Raw genomic sequence first — 17477 nt, 5'->3', positions numbered from 1 at the left:
GTGGTGCTGACAACACCAAGTCAAGGGTTAAGATCCCCTTACCGGTCATCTTTAAAAAAAAAAAAAGAATGCACGATGGGAGTAGCTAGACTTTCTGCCCAAGACTAGGTGAAGATTTCCAGGCTGGACTTCTCTAAAGAGAGAAGCCATTCGTCCCTCAGAATCTACAGATCATTTTGGACAGAAAGGATCAGGGACCAAGGGCTGCTTTTCCTGGGCAGAGCCTGGAGGGACCAAGAGCCCAGGCAGACAGGCAGACAGGGTCCCCTGACTCCAGCCTGACAAAATAATGTCATTTATAGAAGACTCACCATGTTCCAGGCAGTTTTAAGTACTGACTCATTTAAGTTTCGCAACAAGCTCATGGGTTAAGCTATTTTAATCCCCATTGTTTTCAGATGTGAAAATGAAGTTTCTGCCCTCCCTGGGAAGTGGCAGGGCCGGGCTTCCCACCATCTTTGCAGTCTCCAGAGCCTGGGCCTCTAACTCTGTGCATGGGGGACGCTAAGGAGAGCTGGGCCTGCGGGGAGCTGAGGTCACACACAGTGTGTGTGAGCCATGTGGACAGTCATACGGCCGACCAGGCCACCACCTTCTGCGTGCACATGGGCCACACTTCTGTGTGCCCTGTGGGTCACCCACACCAGCCCACAGAAGCCCTTCTCAGTGGGGACTCTACTCGAAGGAAAGGCACCAACCAAGCAGATAGAGTTCTACTCTCCAGTGAGCTGCCGACTCATAGAGAAACTAAATTCAGTACCAGAAAAGTGAAGAAAAAATTCCGCATCTGGCAGATCTGACTTGCTGGAGGGAGACTCATCCCCACTGCAATTAGGAAGAGGAAGAAAACAGGCCGGGTGGCCCCAGCACCAGTGCATGTGTCCTCCCTGCAGGCCGTGAGGGGTTAACCCCTGTGCTGGCCTTTAGAACAGCCAGCTCATAAGGGGTCAAGGGCTGTGAAGGACAAGGCGAGTGCTCGTGCATGGGGGAGCCACAAATCGAACTCGGATTTGTTCCACAGAAAGTCGCTGGTATTTCCACCGCCTGCAAACTCTCTGATGTGAAAGGTCAAGTTCGCCGAGGCTTCGGTCTCATAGACCGGGAGACTCAGCCAGGTGATGGAGCCAGCCTCCTGGACATGCCAGCTGCCCTATGTGCCCTGGGCCACATCCCCATCCATCTGCTGGCTTGAAGCCACCACGGGAAACACGTGGCTTGAAAATCTCCTGCCTTCTCCTGGTTCGGTACAGATGACTCCCTCTTGTTTGCAGTTTTTGGCACCCTCTTATCTCTGATTTTGATAAAGGGAGCTTTGCTGAAAGCTCTTGGCAGTGGCTTAGTGAAGGAATTTTTTTTTTATTTAAAAAGCTTTACTGAGTATCACTAACATGCAATAAATTGCTTATCGACATACGATAAAAGCGGACGACTTGGTACATGTTATACACCTATAAAACCACTAGCACAATCAAAAGTGAAGATATCCATCCTCCCAAAAAGTTCCCTTCTGCCATCCCTTTTTAACCTCACCCTGCTCCCCTTCCCCCAGCAACCTGGTCTGATCTCTGTCCCTATAGATTAGTTTGCATTTTCTAGAGTTTAATATAAATGGAATCATATAGTTTGTATTCCTTTTTGTCTGGATTCTTTCATTCAACATAATTATTTTGAGATTTTTCTTCCTGTTGTGTATATCAATAGTTCATTCATTTTTCTTGATGAGTAATAATATGCCACCATAGGGGTATTCCACAGTTTATTGGTTGGTTCGCTTGTCTTTGGACATGTACCTTCTTTCTTGGGTGAAGGCCTAGCTGTGGAATGAAATTGAAGCATATGGTCATCTTAAGATCCTGCTAAACTACTTTCAAAAATGTTTGCACCCTCTTATATTCCCACAGCAGCATGTGAGAGCTCCAGTATTTCCACATCCTCACCAACACTTGGTATGGTCAGTCTTTTTAATTTTAGCTGTCCTAATGGGTGTGTAGTGGTATCTCATTGTGGTTTTAATTTGCATTTCCCTAATGTCTAACGATGTTGAACATCATTTCATGTGCTTATTTGCCATCTGTATATCTCCTTTGGTGAAGTGTCTGTTCAACCTTTTTGCCCATTTTTAAACTGGGTCTTTTTTTATCGTTGAGTTTTGTGAGTTCTTTATGTATTGTGGATGCAAGTCCTGTTCAGATACACACATGCTTTGCAGAAATTCCCTCAACTGCTTATCTTTTCATTCTCTTAACAGAGTCTTCTGAAGAACAGAGTTTTTCATTTTGATGAAGTACAATTTGTCAATCTGTTGTTTTATAGATGCTTTTGATGTCATATGTAAGAAATCTTTGTCTAACCCAAAGTAACAAATGTTTTCTCCTATTCTTCCTTCTAGAAGTTTTGTAGTTTTAGATTTTACATTTAGGTCTATGATCTCATTTGAGTTAATTTTTGTATATGGTTCAAGTTATGGATCCAAGAATCCAAGTTTTGCTTCTGCATTTGGATACACAGTTCTTCTAGCACCATTTGTTGAGAAGACTATTCTGTCACTGCATCACCTATGCAGTTTTGTCAAAATTCAGTTGTCTGTATATTTGTGAGTATATTTCTGGACTCTTTACTCTGTTTTGTTGAGCTATTTGTTTATCTTTTTACCAATACCATGCTGTTTTATTTGCAGTAGAGGAATTCAAGTGTGATGGGAAGTTTAAAAAATGCCCCCAAAGTCTAATCCATCCCGGAAATTCTAGGATTCTCTTTTTCCTTCCTAGGACGAGGGGCAAGCCTGCATTCTCTTCCCAGAGGTCAGCATGGTCTGTCTTTTGCTCAAATCGTCTTAGAACTGCTGTTAACAGATTGCTGCAGGGGATCTCCTTAGCCTGTGTAGCTGATGGGAAGCTCTGCAGGAAGTTCATCCACCATTCACACCTTGCTCCCCAAACCAGTCTCCAACCAAGCTGAGAGCAAACCAAAGGCCTCATGCAGCCGCTCTCACTGGCAGGAAGGATGCTGTTCTGTAGGGACAAGGACTATTGGTGTTCTCAGCCCTCAGTCAACCAAATGGATACTTGCTAACGGTTTCTGTAAAGACTGGCAGATAGGGAACTGAAATTAACCATCAAAATAAAATTTGGGAATGTTAAAGAATTCATCATATCTCCTTCCCTTCTTTCCCCTTCCCTCTTCCAAAATCACTCCCAATCCTTCAGCTTCAAAAATCATGAGGCAGTTATATGCTAAAAAGGAAGTAGAAAAAGAGGCTGTCTCTCCTCATCTTCACACTAGTGACATGGTGTTGGTGACATGCACGAGCCTGGCACTGGGCACTGAGAAGAGAGGGACAAAAGTGAGGGAAGGAGAGTATATAGAACCTCTGTATGATCTGTGCAATTTGCAATTTGTAAGTCTAAAACTATCCTAAAATTAAAAGGTTATTTTTTTTAAAGTCAAAATAACCATTTGGAAGAAAAGTTAGGAGAAGGTTTACTAAACCTTTTGAAAAACAACTGTGGTTCTAAAAAGTTACCTTCCTCTTTGTTTATCATCTGCCCAATTGAAAAATGACCATTAACCCTCGACCTTCCAGATTCTCCTATGTGATCAGGTGCTTGCTTATTTCTCCAAGCCGTAAAGTGACCCTGAGATGCCTCCACGCAGCAGAAGGGTGTTGTGGTTCCCCCTCCACTGTTCTTGTGCAAACCCCTTCCATCTGCTCATCCTTCCCCCCAACGTTGATCGTGTCATTATTCCTGGTTTAATCAGAGATGAGAACAGATATTGAAAGTCTCTTCCAAGGGAAGTGTGGAGATGCTCAGTGCTTGTAGAAGGTATGAAAGCATGGGAAATTAAAGATGAGGATTTCAGACTACCATCACATACCACCACTCTTCTGGCATAGTGAAAGTGGAGGGCATATAAGCATCCATTCAGTGACCCGGGACTCAGAGCACCCTGTTGACAAAGGCATTCTACTAAAGTGTCCTGCCAATAGGGTGGTCCCACAAATGGATAAACACAAAGACACACTAACCCAACCAGGCTGCCATGTTTCCTGGGTTACAGTTTTGCCCAGGGGAAACCCATCCAGTAAACACAAGTGTTCAAGTGAAAGCAAACACCCTGGAACCTGGACACAACAATGCTTACCATAGAGAGGAATTGCATAAAAGACGAGTCTATGTTGGACCTCACCACAGAAGCTTATTACTATAATAAAATTAAAAGGAATTCAAGATGAGACCATTGCACAGTATGTACAACCATTGCACAGTATCAGCCCAAGACCTGGAGGTACATACCACATGGGACAGGGAAGATATTAAATATTCATTCACATGTCACATCAGTCCTTCCATGTAGAAGGTCCAGTGGAGAATGTGGTGAAGAGACCTCGGATGACCTCCATGAAATCCACCTCCTGGGTTCATGCCTTTGTGTAATCTCATTCCCCTGAATGTGGGCAGGACTTGTGATGTGCTTGTAACTAATAGCATATGGCCAAGGTGCTGGATGTCTCCCCACAATTAGGTTACCATGTATATAAGACTCCATCTTGGGCTGGCCAGTTAGCTCAGTTGGTTAGAGTGTGGTGTTGATAATACCAAAGTCAAGGATTTGGGTCCCCATACAGGCCAGGTATCCTGACAAAAAAAGAAAAAATAAAAAAGACTCCATCTTGCTAGAAGATTGCTGGACTCGCCCTCATTGGCCTTGTAGAAGCTACCATAAAGTCAGTGGCTGTGGTGGAGAAGCCCATGGGGTGAGGAACTATGGGTGACCTCTAATTGCTAAGAGTAGCTTCCAGCAAGAAACCAAAGTCTCAATCCTACAACAAGAAGTAAATGAATTCTGCCAAGTACCTAAGGGAGCTTGGGAATGGGTCTTTCCCCCATTGAGCCTCTGATGATACTGCAGCCCAGTCAACACCTTGACCACAGCCTGGTGATATGCTGAAGCTGAGATCCCAGCTGGACCATGCCCAGACTTCTGGCCCATAGAAACGTTGAGATAAAAAGTGTGTGTTGTTTTAAGCTGCTAAGTTTGTAGTAATTTGTTACACAGCAATAGCTAACTAATACAGAGGATAAGAAATAGTTTGGCTTGCTAGCCACCTTTCCTTTAAAATACAAAAATCTTGCATCAAAAAAAAAAAAAAAGGAGACAGAAAGTGAGCATCTAAAAAATAATTTTCCACCTGAGAGCCAAACCCACTTAATTTGACAGAGAAAGCAATAGGCACAGAGAGAGTGAATGACCTCCAAAGCCACACAGCTACTTCATGGCAGGCCAGAAGCAAAGCTGTTTCCCATCTGCAGTCCAGGAGCCTTATCACTAGAGCACATTGTATGACTAATATTTTTGGATGATTTCATTTCTCTGTTCTTTTAACCTATTTAGGAATATTTTTTCAGTGAGAGAGCATGAAAATCAACGTTAAATAATTAGTGAAGCTAAATAAAAGTTTAAAAAAACCCAGTGGAATCAAACTTGTTATTTGGAAGAGAAATGCCTATTTGGCTGCCCTTTTAAAACATTTCCAACTGGTTTTTGCATATTTGAGGCTTCGAATTACTCCCACAATCAAGAACAACAAGATAGCACATATAAACCTGATAAAGAAAAATAAATTGGAGGGTTTCTATTTCCCCCCACCTCCTTCATTTTTTTTTTTTCTCTCTTTTTACATATAAACTCTTGAGGGTCTTTTTAGGTAAAGAGATGGAAATGCAGGCTCTCTCACTGGAAGAAAACTTTGAGATTATGTAATCAAATGCCCTCCTTTACACATAAATGCATGAGGAGCTAGAGGGGTCCGTTTCATGCTGGGCCCTGGGCTAGTACAGCAGTAGTTGCTCTGGGCTGGGGTCTCCCCCATGAGTCCTTCCTTCAGCATGTGATTTCTGTCAAGCCCACCCATGGTCCCCGAGCCCTGGGAGCTTCCTGAGATGGGAGCGTGGTTGCACGAGGGCCCCACATGGCCCTGCTGCCCACAGAGTGGGGACACTGTGGGGTGAGGGGTCTGATGAATGGTAGCTGCTGCTCAGGCCCTCAGAAGAGTTGGGCGGGTGCCTCTTGCCTCATGTTTCACTTTTTATTAAATCGATACCCATCTCAGCAGGCACGCTGTTAGGGATGGCCACAGTTCCATGAAGGCCAAGGGGGCAAGGGAGGAGGGAGGTCACAGGTAGAGGAAAGAGAAAGTAGGGACAAAGTCAAGTCTTGGGAATTCTGTCACCAACCTGCCATGTGACACAGAGTAAGTTAACTTCTCTGAGCCTCAGCCTCTACTGTGTAGAATGAAAGTAATCATTACTGCCCTGCCACCTGAGCATGGTGACAGTGAGATATCCTGTGTGAAGTCTGCGTGAGTGTTTAATGTATGGCTGCCGGTCTGAGCCACTTCCACATCCATAACCACCTCATGCCTCTACAGCGGAGGCTCTGAGGGCTTCAAAGTGGTAAGAGCTGACTCTCTGCAGAGCTTACTGTATACCACCTGCTCTTCTGTGTGCTTTACACGTGGTAACTCACTCAATCCTTGCAACTGCAGATGGATAAGGCAACGGAGTCTTGGGGGTTAAGATATTGCCAAGTAAATAGCTAGTGTGCTGCTACAGCCAGACACGGACTCAGGCAGCGGGTCTCCGACGTCTGTGTTCTTCATCCCCTACTGCCTTGCAGATCAATGTAGCATCGCCAGAGAGAGTGACCAAACTGCCCGGGGATCCCCCACTCTCTCTTCCGTTCCCAGCTGCTCCCCCCAACCCTCTTCCAGTTTGGGACTCCTCTCTGTCTTGCTCCAGGTTCCTGGATCCTGACTCCTCCCTGGGCCCTTTGCTTCAGTGCCTCTGTGGGATCATCTGCCTCTTCAACTTCTCTTGACCGCCTGTAGCCTTCTCCAAATCATCCCCAGCCCCTGCTGTGCAGCCGGGGAGGGTTCCGCGTGGTCCAGGGCTTGCCTACCTGTGGAGTTGGGAAAATTGAGATTATAGATCATTTGGCAAAGAAGGCTGCTTGGTGGCCCAGTGAAACCAATATTGAACGATCAGACATAAAGCACCTGACCGTGCTAATGGAGTCACGATGCTAATCAATCATTGAGTGGAACTTACAGGAGATTGGAAACCCTGGCTGTGAGTTTCACTTCAGGTCAGCTCCAGGAGAAAAAAAGAGACACAGTATTGGGAAAAGAGATCACCCTGGAGTTCCAATCTGCTGTGACACAGATTTTCTAAAGGTTCTGAATAGATCATGGCAGAGGGACAGCTGGGGAACTGTGCATCTCTTCTGCTGCATCTGTGAAACCAGGATCTTTGCCCTCGGGCCAAGCCGTGGGCTGCTCTGCGGAGCCACACAGCCTCCCTCCAAGTCAGAGTTAAGCTAACTTTTTTTTTTCATTTTGTCAAAAGGTCTTTTAAGTTCACAACAATCTCTGGTTTTTTTTTTTTTCCAGTTTTCAATTTGAGAAAGGTTTGGTACATTTCTGGATTGCTGGTCAATACACCTTACAAATACAGGTTGCTCATGCCTCATAGTGATGCTTGGAAACCCGTCTCTGAGATTAAAGTAGCGGTAACCATCAGCGCTGTCCGACATGAACACGTTGCCTGGGACTAGTCCTCGTTGGTTGGCCACTCAGACTTTGGACATTTCTAGCTGATTAACCACCGACACACCGCAGGTGGCATGGAGTTTGGGTTGTGTCTGATGTTGTGCAACCAGAAAGGGCAAGAAAATTATGCACGCGATCTGCCCTAGCGAGTAAAAATGCTACTCACCCCCACAGGTGATGGGGAGGCTGGGGTTCCAGACTTAGTGGCCCGGGCCACCTGGCTGTAGGAGCTGCCGTGCCACTGAGTAGTCACTGAGTGGCTTCTGATATGACCGTCCGGGTGCGTCCCTTTCTCCTTCACGTCCATTTGAAGTATTGTTTCCTGCAAAGATATTCACTTCATTGAAGGGCATGACCTTTTCAGACAGAGAACAGCCCTTCTAGGCTGAAGAAAAACTTTCCAAGATACATATGGAAATATTTATGGGAGACAATATCTGGGGATTTGCTTTATAATATGTCGACAGAAATAAGTACAAACAACAACAAAACAGGAGTTGGGGTAAATGAAGAGGAGCTGCTGGAAATGGACAGCTGTTGAAGGTGAGCAATGTCACTTATGTATAAAGCTGTTAACTAAATGGAAAGTGCAAGAGGAAAACTAGAGCACCCCAAAGGTGGCACCACAGGAAACAGATATCCCAGGGCAAAAGGAACAAAGGGGAGGGCTGGCGTGATTAAAGCTTATGAATCTGGAGGAGGGGCCCATGGTCCTGGGATCCAGGCCTCTCAGGCGGGGCACTGGAAGCTAGTGCCAGTGTCTGAAGCAGGCATGACGACTCTGGTGGCCTGGAGCAACCGGAAAGTGTGCTCAGCTGCTATTGCAGAAGGACCTGCAGCTGCCAGGGTAAAGCAGTACGGCTGGAAGAGGGTCATTAAGGTGAGAATCATAGGTGACAAGCAAACACGGAAGCAAGCAGGAAAGAGCATGTCCCCCTCCTCCTCCTGCAGCCTTCTCTCCTGAGCCCCCAGGTGGCAGAAGCTAAGGGACAGCCAGTGGCAAAGCAGCCGTGTTTGCGGAGCCCCTGCTGCAGCATCGCACAGCTGAGCACGGAGAGCTGGTGACAGAGAGGCAAAGACTTAACTGGCCCCGGGGTGCCCTGGGAACCCTGTGCTTGTGTTCGAGCCTCCCACCTTCATTTATTCATTCGGCAGTGCACACCTGCTGGGTGACAGGCACTGTTCCAGAGGTGGAGGATGTAATATGAACAAGATGGACACAATTCCTGTCCGGGACCTTGTAGTCAACCTCGACTGTTTTTTTCTTAGTCTTTCACTCTCCTACATGGTTCAGCCTCTGGCTCCGCCCCTGCTACTATGCACCCCTTCGTGGTGTGCTGTTGTGCTTTTATTGTAGTAAAATACACACAACATAAATTTACCGTCTTAGCCACTTTTAAGTGTGCAGTCCAGTGGTGTTAAGCACATTCACACTGTTGTGTTGCCATCACCACCAGCCGTCTCCAGAACTCTTTTTCATCTTAAGGAACTGAAGCTTTATACCCATTAAACACTGACTGCCCATTCCCTCCTCCCCCAGCCCCTGGCAACCTCCCTTCTATTTTCCGTCTGTACGAATTCGACCACTCCAAATACCTTACATAAGCGGAATCCTGCAGTATTTGCTTTTTTGCTTTTTCACTTAGCATAATGTCCTCAAGGATCATCCATGCTGTAGCATCTGTCAGAGTTTCCTTCCTTTTTAAGGCTGAATAGTCTTCCACTATATATATTACATACATACCACATTTTGCTTACTCATTTATACCTTGATGGGAATTTGGTTTATTTCCACCTTTTGGCTACTGTGAATAACACTGCTATGCACATGATGTATGAGTATCTGTTCAAGTCCCTGCTTTCAATTCTTTGGGGCATATACCAGGAGAGGCACTGCTGAATTATATGGTAATTCCACGTTTAATTTTCTGAGGAACCACCATGCCGTTTTCCACAGTGGCTGCACTTTTTACATTCCCACCAGCAACTGGAACCCATTAGCCATCCTAATGGGTGGGAGGTGGCTCCCCATGGGCTCTCACAGGAACTCAGCGTGAACACAGCACATGTTTGTGCAGTGTCCTTGTTGAAATGGGACCTCAGTTGACACCCCTGCAAACTTCCTGTCAGCCCAGCCCTTCTCTCCTTTTCTGAACAAGTTTGGATTTTTGGCTTTGGAAGCTTCAGCATTTCTCAGAGAGAGGGCTTCTACCCTCTTGATAGAATGAGGTTAACGAAATGTGGTAAAATCAGAGATGCAGAAAGGAAGTGAGAAAGTGCTTTCATCTACTTTGATGCCAAGAAGTATGAACACTGAAACAGTAGAAAAATAAAGAAAAATAGAAGTATGAGCAGTGACAGGGGAGAAAGCCCTTCCCAATCCCATCTAGAGCAATTCCAGTGGAGCCACCAGGCCCCCGCAGCGACTGCAGCACTGGTTACCCATGGGCAGGTCAGGAACCAATCTGAACATCCAACAATTAGACAAATTATGCTACCACCCTAGAATGCAATTTCATGCTAGCATTAAAAATTATGCTTCCAAAACACTTAATGACACAGGAAAAGTGGATGATTTAATTTAGCTGCAAAAAGCTGAATACAGAACAGTAATGGTGTTAAATATTATAAATACAACTTTCAAAAGACTAAGAGGAAGTACGTCAAAATGTTAGTAGTTATGTCTGGTATGGATCATTTTTAATTCTCTCTCTATTTTTCTACTTCCCAGACCCTTTATAATAATAAGCTTTAACATCTTTTAAGCAGGAAAAAAGGTAAACATTACTAAGTAAACACACCAGTGGCTGCGGTAGGAGCACTGAAGTGGAACCACCCGGCACTCTGCCAGGGAAAAGCAACAAGTAGATGGTGGCCAAGAGGATCCGCTATTTTTGTTAGCATTGCTGTTGCTGCCTGAGCCTCCTGCTCCAGGCTGGTGTGGTGTGGATGAGCCAGGCCAAGAGGTTTGTCAAGGGTTCACTTGAAATATAAGGCCCCCAGCTCATTGCCTCCTAATAGGAAGAAGCCCAGAGTTAGGGAAAGCACAGATAGCTATTGAGACATTCAGTAATGGGGGACCCTCCTCTTTTTCCTCCATAGTTGTTACAGAAACGGATCAGAGATAGCCCCTGTGTATTGGTCAACAGTGGCCCCCATGATGTTTATGCCTTCATAGCAGGCTGAGACCCTTAGCTCAAAGCCCACTGGCAACAAACTCAAGTTTCCACACATTTGATTGCTTTAACTACAGCCCAGTCGTCCGCTCAGGCCCGTGGCACTGGCAAGATGTCAATGTCAGGGTCTTCATACTGCCAAGAAGTTCCGTAGTCATTGACAGGACCAGAAGTGGCATGAAACACGGTACAAGCAAGCCCATCTGCACACAGCCCTGAAGTCCAATCCTTCTGGAGGTGCTTCCCATGCAAAAGGAATTCTGCTGGAAAAAGTAGGGATTGAAGCCAACAGCCAAATTCTGTCATCAGGAAGAGTGTCAGGGTCCTGCTCATCAACAATGATGAGAAAACCCCAGCCTTTGTACCAGATGGTGGTGGCTTGAGCTTTACTGTGGTAAAGGATGACGTTCTGGTTGCTGGATTGGGTTGAAAAAGCCATGCTGTTTGTGACATTGCTGGAGTTCTCTTTAAGGCTGTCAAAGTAGCCAATGTCTCCGTTTGGCCCTATACAAAGTCGAGAAGGAAAGACCAAGATCATAAATGTTGGTGGTGAAAACACAGTGGTAATAAATTTTCATATGCCAAAATAAATAAACAAATCATTAAGTCTAGTCCACAGAAATATATTCTTAGCCATTTAGAGCCTACTTACTTTACATACCCCATGAAATTGTGGCCAACATCTGCTAGCCATAGGTAAGACAAACCCTGTCACTCTAAAAGACCTTGTACTAGTCCGGGCTCTCTAGAGAAACAGAACCAATAGAATGCATGTACACATTCATATGTATGACACACACATAAATACTTATATACACATACAAGTGTACTTCAAAAAGTTTGTGGCAAAATAGAATTGAAAGATAATATGACTCTTTCTATGAACTTTTTAAACGTCCCCTCATGTATATATACAGAGAGAGAGAAAGAGAGAGAGAGAGAGGCAGAGAGAAAACAAGAGGGAGAGATTTATTGTAAGGAATTGGCTCGTACGGTTATGGAGGCTTTGAAGTCCCACGATGTGCAGTTGGCAAGCTGGAGACCCAGGAGAGCTGATGGTTTAAGTTTCAGTCTGAGTCCTAAGGCAGAAGAAGACCAATGTCCTGGCTCAAAGACAGTCAGGCAGAAACAGTGAATCCTCCCTTACTGGGCCTTTTTTTGTTCTATTTAGGCCTCCAACAGATTGCATGAGGCCCATCCACTACTGATTCATATGTTAATCTCATCCAGAAACACCCTCACAGACACAGTAGAATAATGTTTAACCAATTACCTGGGCACCCCATGATCTAGTCAAGCTGATGCATAAAATTAACTATCACAGATCGTAAACTGCTGTGGCCCTTTGGGATTGTCTGACCCAGAGACTCCCACCTTGTTGACAGCACCTAGACACACAAGCTCCCTCTCTGACTCCCTTCTCCCCACCAGGAGTTCCTGTGTCCTCTTGCCCTCTGGGTGGTGGCCACATACCACTGCCTCTGGAAGGTCTGCTGCTGTGAGGGAGCTGCCCTCTAAAGCAGCCCTGTCCAGGCACACCCGATAGACCTTGTTGTATAACCCTGCCACATTGTGGTCCCGCCTCTTCCTTAATCAGCCTTGAAATCCTTGAACTGACCGCAACAGTCCACATCACATCGTGGAAGAACTTTCTTTTCACTCTTTCTGCCCAGTCCAAACTCTTGGGAAGAGATTGATCCCCTTCAAATCACCATGTCCTCTATGTCAAATCTGTCCACTGGCTCCTTGAGTTTCTTATCCCTAGTGCAAGGAATTCTGGGGAGAGGGTGTGTTGGGGGAGAAGAAGCAAGCAGGGTGAATAAAATATCCTTTCTTCCATCTTCCAAGCTTCTCTCAACCAAGTTTGCAAAGACAGACCTTAAAACACAAACTACTTTCAGACCCTAGTTGTCTTAAGCACTGAAAAGATTATGATACCCACCATGTGCCCTCTATGAACTTCAAAACAAGAACAATACTAAACTGTAAAACTCAAGACTTATATGTATGCTGAAAGTAAAAATAGTTTCTAGATTCTTCTGAATGCAAAATGCTAAATAAGTTTATTGAAAATAAATGTTTCATTTAAATGTTTTTGGTTTTACTTTGTTTTTGAGCCCCTGACTTGTTAGCGTGCTTAGCACAGAGCAATCCTGTAGTGCTTATACTCAAGCTTGGTATGAAATTTAGAATCTCTGAACCAGGCCCACAGTATTTATGCTTAGCATAGTGCATGGCATATAGAAGATGCTCAAGAAATGTATAAACTAATTTGAGTAGACAAAGTGGAGAATTATAACGACCACTTAAAGCCACATGCTACAGAGGACTGAATTTTTCTTCCAGCTGACTTCAAGCAATTGAAGTAATGTGATATGGAAAGTATTACAGTATATTTATTGTTGTTTCTTTTTAACAAGAATGTAAAGCTCCGGTTTCAGTAAAGCCTGTAAAAAAAAATATCAAAAGGAAAAAAAGTTCCTTCTTAACTAAACATTGAAAATTTCTAAATTTACATAGTGAGGGTTTTTTCCCTTCAAGAACTCTATTTAGTAGAAGGAGGCTACACTATTAGATAACCCTTTTGTTGCCAAAACACAATGTAAATTAACTAAGAGGTCAAAACTGTACAATTTAAAATATCTTAAACAAATTTTGGGGTGATGGATGGAAAGAAAGGATGAAAGACAACTGGCCTCTGATCTTTCATTTGTCTTCTTATTTGGAAATTAATAAATACATTTATAAATGCTCTTTACTTCACAAAAATATTATGCTAGAGGAATATTTAATGTTCCTCACAAAAAGATGACAGAACTTGCAAAATGCTATTTACAGCCTTTTCAGTAGAAAATGAAAGAATAATTTATTTGGCTTATTAAGCTCTGTTTATCTTTGAATGCCAGTAAAACTCCAAACCCCCAAGTTCTTAAATGTCAGAACCCTATGATTAAATGTCTTGATATCTACAATCTGTCTGAGGCTATTATCTGTGCAAATGTATTTGCCTCTGTCAAACACATTATGCTCTAAAGCACTGGGTGGTTGGGATTGTATCTTGATTAAAAGTTATCTAACATTAAAGTTAATTAGGAGTGCCTAATGGGGACTCTTGGAGCGGTGCGTTCTTGCGGGGGAGTGCAAACCAGAGGTAGACAAAGCCTTCCAATACACAGTTCAGCCTCAGTCAGCCCAGCTCAGGATTAAAGTGATCACACTCCACTCTGTTTGCCAAACCAAAGTTTGTAGTAAATCCCCTTGGAGGAAGATAACATCATCCAGAACTTCTACAGCATTTTTAACTGGGGTCTATGGATCCCCAAAGTATCTGTGGATAGGGTTGCATTTTAATATAATTGGCTTTTTTGTAATCTCATGCATTTTATTTTCTGCATTTAAAAATAATCTTCTAGGGCTGGCCAGTTAGCTCAGTTGGTTAGAGCACGGTACTAACAACACCAGGGTCCAGGGTTTGATCCCTGCACCAGTCAGCTGTCACAAAAATAAAAATTAAAAAATAAATAAATAAAATAAAAGTAATCTTCTAAGGAGTTCATAGGCTTTCCTAGTTTGACAGAGGGATCCTGACACACATTTCTTATATACAATGTCCAGAATTTAACCAAAAATTAAGCAAAAAAAAAAAAAAAATAGGTCCAAGAATAAAAATCAATTGCATTTCTATACATTAGCAACAGTTAGGAAGCAAAACTAAAACAAAACAAAACAAAACCCCCACTATCTACAAAAGCAACAAAAACTATAGGGTATTTAGAAATAAAACTAATAAAATATGTGCAAGCCTGTTACTCAGAAAATTATAAAAACTATTGAAAGTTACTTTAAAAGAACTATAAATGGGAAAATACTTTATGTGTATGTGTAAAAAAATATTTAATATCACAAGGCATAATTCTCTCCCAAAACTGATGTATGTGTTCTATACAATTCCAAACAAAATCTCAACAGGATTTTTATGTAATCTGAAAAAATATTCTAAAATGTATGTGGAATGTCAAAGTTTTAAAATAGAAGACCCCAGGACAGAGATACATGTGAAAGTGATTTACTAGGAAGTATTCCCAGGAAAAGCTGCAGTGCAATGGAGAATGTAAAGGAATCCTGAGGGATTTGGACAGAGCACTGGCAGCGACTGGTGGTTGCTGGCGAGCTTTGGTGTTCCCTGGCGTGCAGACACATCATTCCAACATATGCTTCTGTTTTCATGTGGCCATCTTCCTACTGTATATGTCTGTTTTCACGTGGCCCTTTTTAAGGACACCAGTCATTGGGTTTAGGGTTCACCCTAATCCAGCATGACTTCATCATAATTTAACTAATTATATCTACAAAGACCTTATTGCCAAATAAGGTCACATTCTGTGGTTCCAGGTGGACATGAGTTTTGGTGGAGGCGGGGACATTATCCAATCCAGTGTAGCATGTATGGCCCATAATCATAAAAAGATGTTTAGAAATCTGGTAAATGCAACAATATATCATTTCATCCCCTCTAGACTGGCAAACATTGAGAAGCATAGAGAAGACGTGAATCGACTGGACTCACATTTTGTTGATGGCAGCGTAAATTGGTTCCCTCCACCTGACCTGCCCACTTCAGGTAACACTTTGGTATTATTTTGTAAATCTGACCCAGCAATCCTGCTCCTAGGTATATACCCAAGAGAAATTCTTATACAAGTATACGAAGAGACGTGTATAGAGAAGTTTTTAAACAGCAATGTTTTCAGGTTTATTTATTTATTTATTTATTTATTTTAATTTTATTGTGGCTGATTATTGTTGCCCATCACCAAAGTTTTCAGGTTTAAAAAACTGTGAACAGTCCACCAACAAGAGGATAAATAAAATATGGTGTATTTATCCAGGGGGATATATTTTAGCTGTCAAAATAAATGAACTAAACTACACAAAACAACATAGGTGAATCACTCAACATAATGCTGAATGAACAAAAAATTTGCAGAGAACCACAAAGAATAGAATATGAATAAGAATAGAATAAGAAGCTCTATGGAGCTTAAAGCCCACAAAAATAAACTATCTTTCATGCAGCATACATGTGTGGCAAAATGTTAACTGCAAGAGAGTGATAACGAGAAAATTCGGGTAGTGGTTGATGCAGGTGTAAGTAGATTCAGTGTGGACGTCATGGCTGCCTTGAAGAAATGTCCCAAAGAAGAATCTGAGTGGGGCACACAAAAGGAGCTACAGGGGCAGCCCTTATTCGTTCATGGTTCTGTATGGAAGCTTTCTTGTTCATCCCTTCAGCATTTATTGAGTGACAAATCTGTTGAAGATGAGACCTCTCCAGAGACTCGCTGCTGAGGTTTAAAGGGTGGGTAAGCCTGGATCATTCTGGAAAGGGAAGGGGCTCCAAAAATGGGGAGCGGGGTAGGGTACATAAAGACTTCCTATCTGTTCTAAAACATTTAAGCTCTTTGATGAAAGAAAACGTAGTTACCTGCTAATTATTACATAATTCATGTTTTATTCATAATTTTGTCTGCTGTTAATTTTTATCATTCTCAAAGCAACTTCATTCTTCTTAGTTCATTGCTTGAATGTCTTGCCATGTCCTTTAGCCTTATGCTTTATTGTCTAATTTTTCTTCTCTTCTTCCCGAGATGCTTTAGAACTGTCCTTCCTGTTTCCAAGCCCATCTGTCTTATATTTTCGTTCTGTATCCTCCAACTTGCCAGGTTCTGCTCTGGAACATTTATGTCATTTGCTTCCCTCAAGACACAGGACCACAGGATCTGTCTGCAGTAAGAACTACCACCAGGTGAGAATGACTCACGAGGCAGGAATTTCCAGATTCTCCCTAGAAATAGTGCGCAGGCCCCAGTGCTCAGTCCTCCACTAGCCGGGTTCCTCTGCTTGAAGCAGTGCTAGTGCAGCTTAACGCAGAGCTTCCCTTTAAAACCTGAAATGAGAACACTGGAGCCATCCCAGTTCCATTTCTTCTGTAAAGTTTAACCATAACATACCAAATTGCAGCAGCTGGGCCGGAGGAGGGAGACGGGAAGTAAAGAGCCAGAACATCAAGCTTTCGTGTTCTTAAGAGCTAAACTCTACTACACTATTTATCTCTTACAAAGATTACACTTGAAGGAGCACCTTAATGTTCCCCAAGGGATTCCTGATAGCATCCACCCGACGTGCATTTTTCTACTTCTTTTTCAGGATAAACAGTGAAAGCGCCTCTTTGGTCAATATAGGAACAAATCAAATATTTGAATAAAGTGAACAGCATGCTCTGCACTGTCACAGTCTGAATTCTGGTTCTACCATGAACTGGGTTTAGGAGGTTGGTCTGTAAAACAGATGCTGACAAGGCACGAGTAATAGATGGGTAAGCACACGAAGCCCTGAGAAAAGCGCCGGGCAAATAGTAAATGGCTATTTGAGTTAGTATTAGTCTCTACTTTTCACAAGGTAGGCATCATTATTTATGCAATTAAAGTCTCACAACTATGGCTAATCGCTCTTACTTCTGAACTCATGTGCATTCAGAAGAGAATATTGCTATAAGAGATACAGAAAATTCATTGCGCAAAATCAACCCTCCCCCCTGTGTTTAAAACAGAGACAGTCCCATATATTCCCAACCTTAAAGCTACCCAGGGATCTACAAACAATAAGGAAGATTGTCCCCTTAGTTTCTTGTG

At 43.2% G+C, this 17477-nt stretch overlaps 1 pseudogene; it reads left to right on the top strand.

The window, feature by feature from the left end:
• Window positions 1-8381: 8381 nt before the first annotated feature.
• On the top strand, window positions 8382-11325 carry LOC134379187 (small ribosomal subunit protein uS12-like; annotated as a pseudogene).
• Window positions 11326-17477: the final 6152 nt, after the last annotated feature.

This window comes from Cynocephalus volans, chromosome 5 (genome assembly GCF_027409185.1).
Source record: "Cynocephalus volans isolate mCynVol1 chromosome 5, mCynVol1.pri, whole genome shotgun sequence".
Classification (NCBI taxonomy): domain Eukaryota; kingdom Metazoa; phylum Chordata; class Mammalia; order Dermoptera; family Cynocephalidae; genus Cynocephalus; species Cynocephalus volans.
The sequence above is the reverse complement of the archived record's forward strand: the minus strand, read 5'-3'. Positions and strand labels throughout refer to the sequence as shown.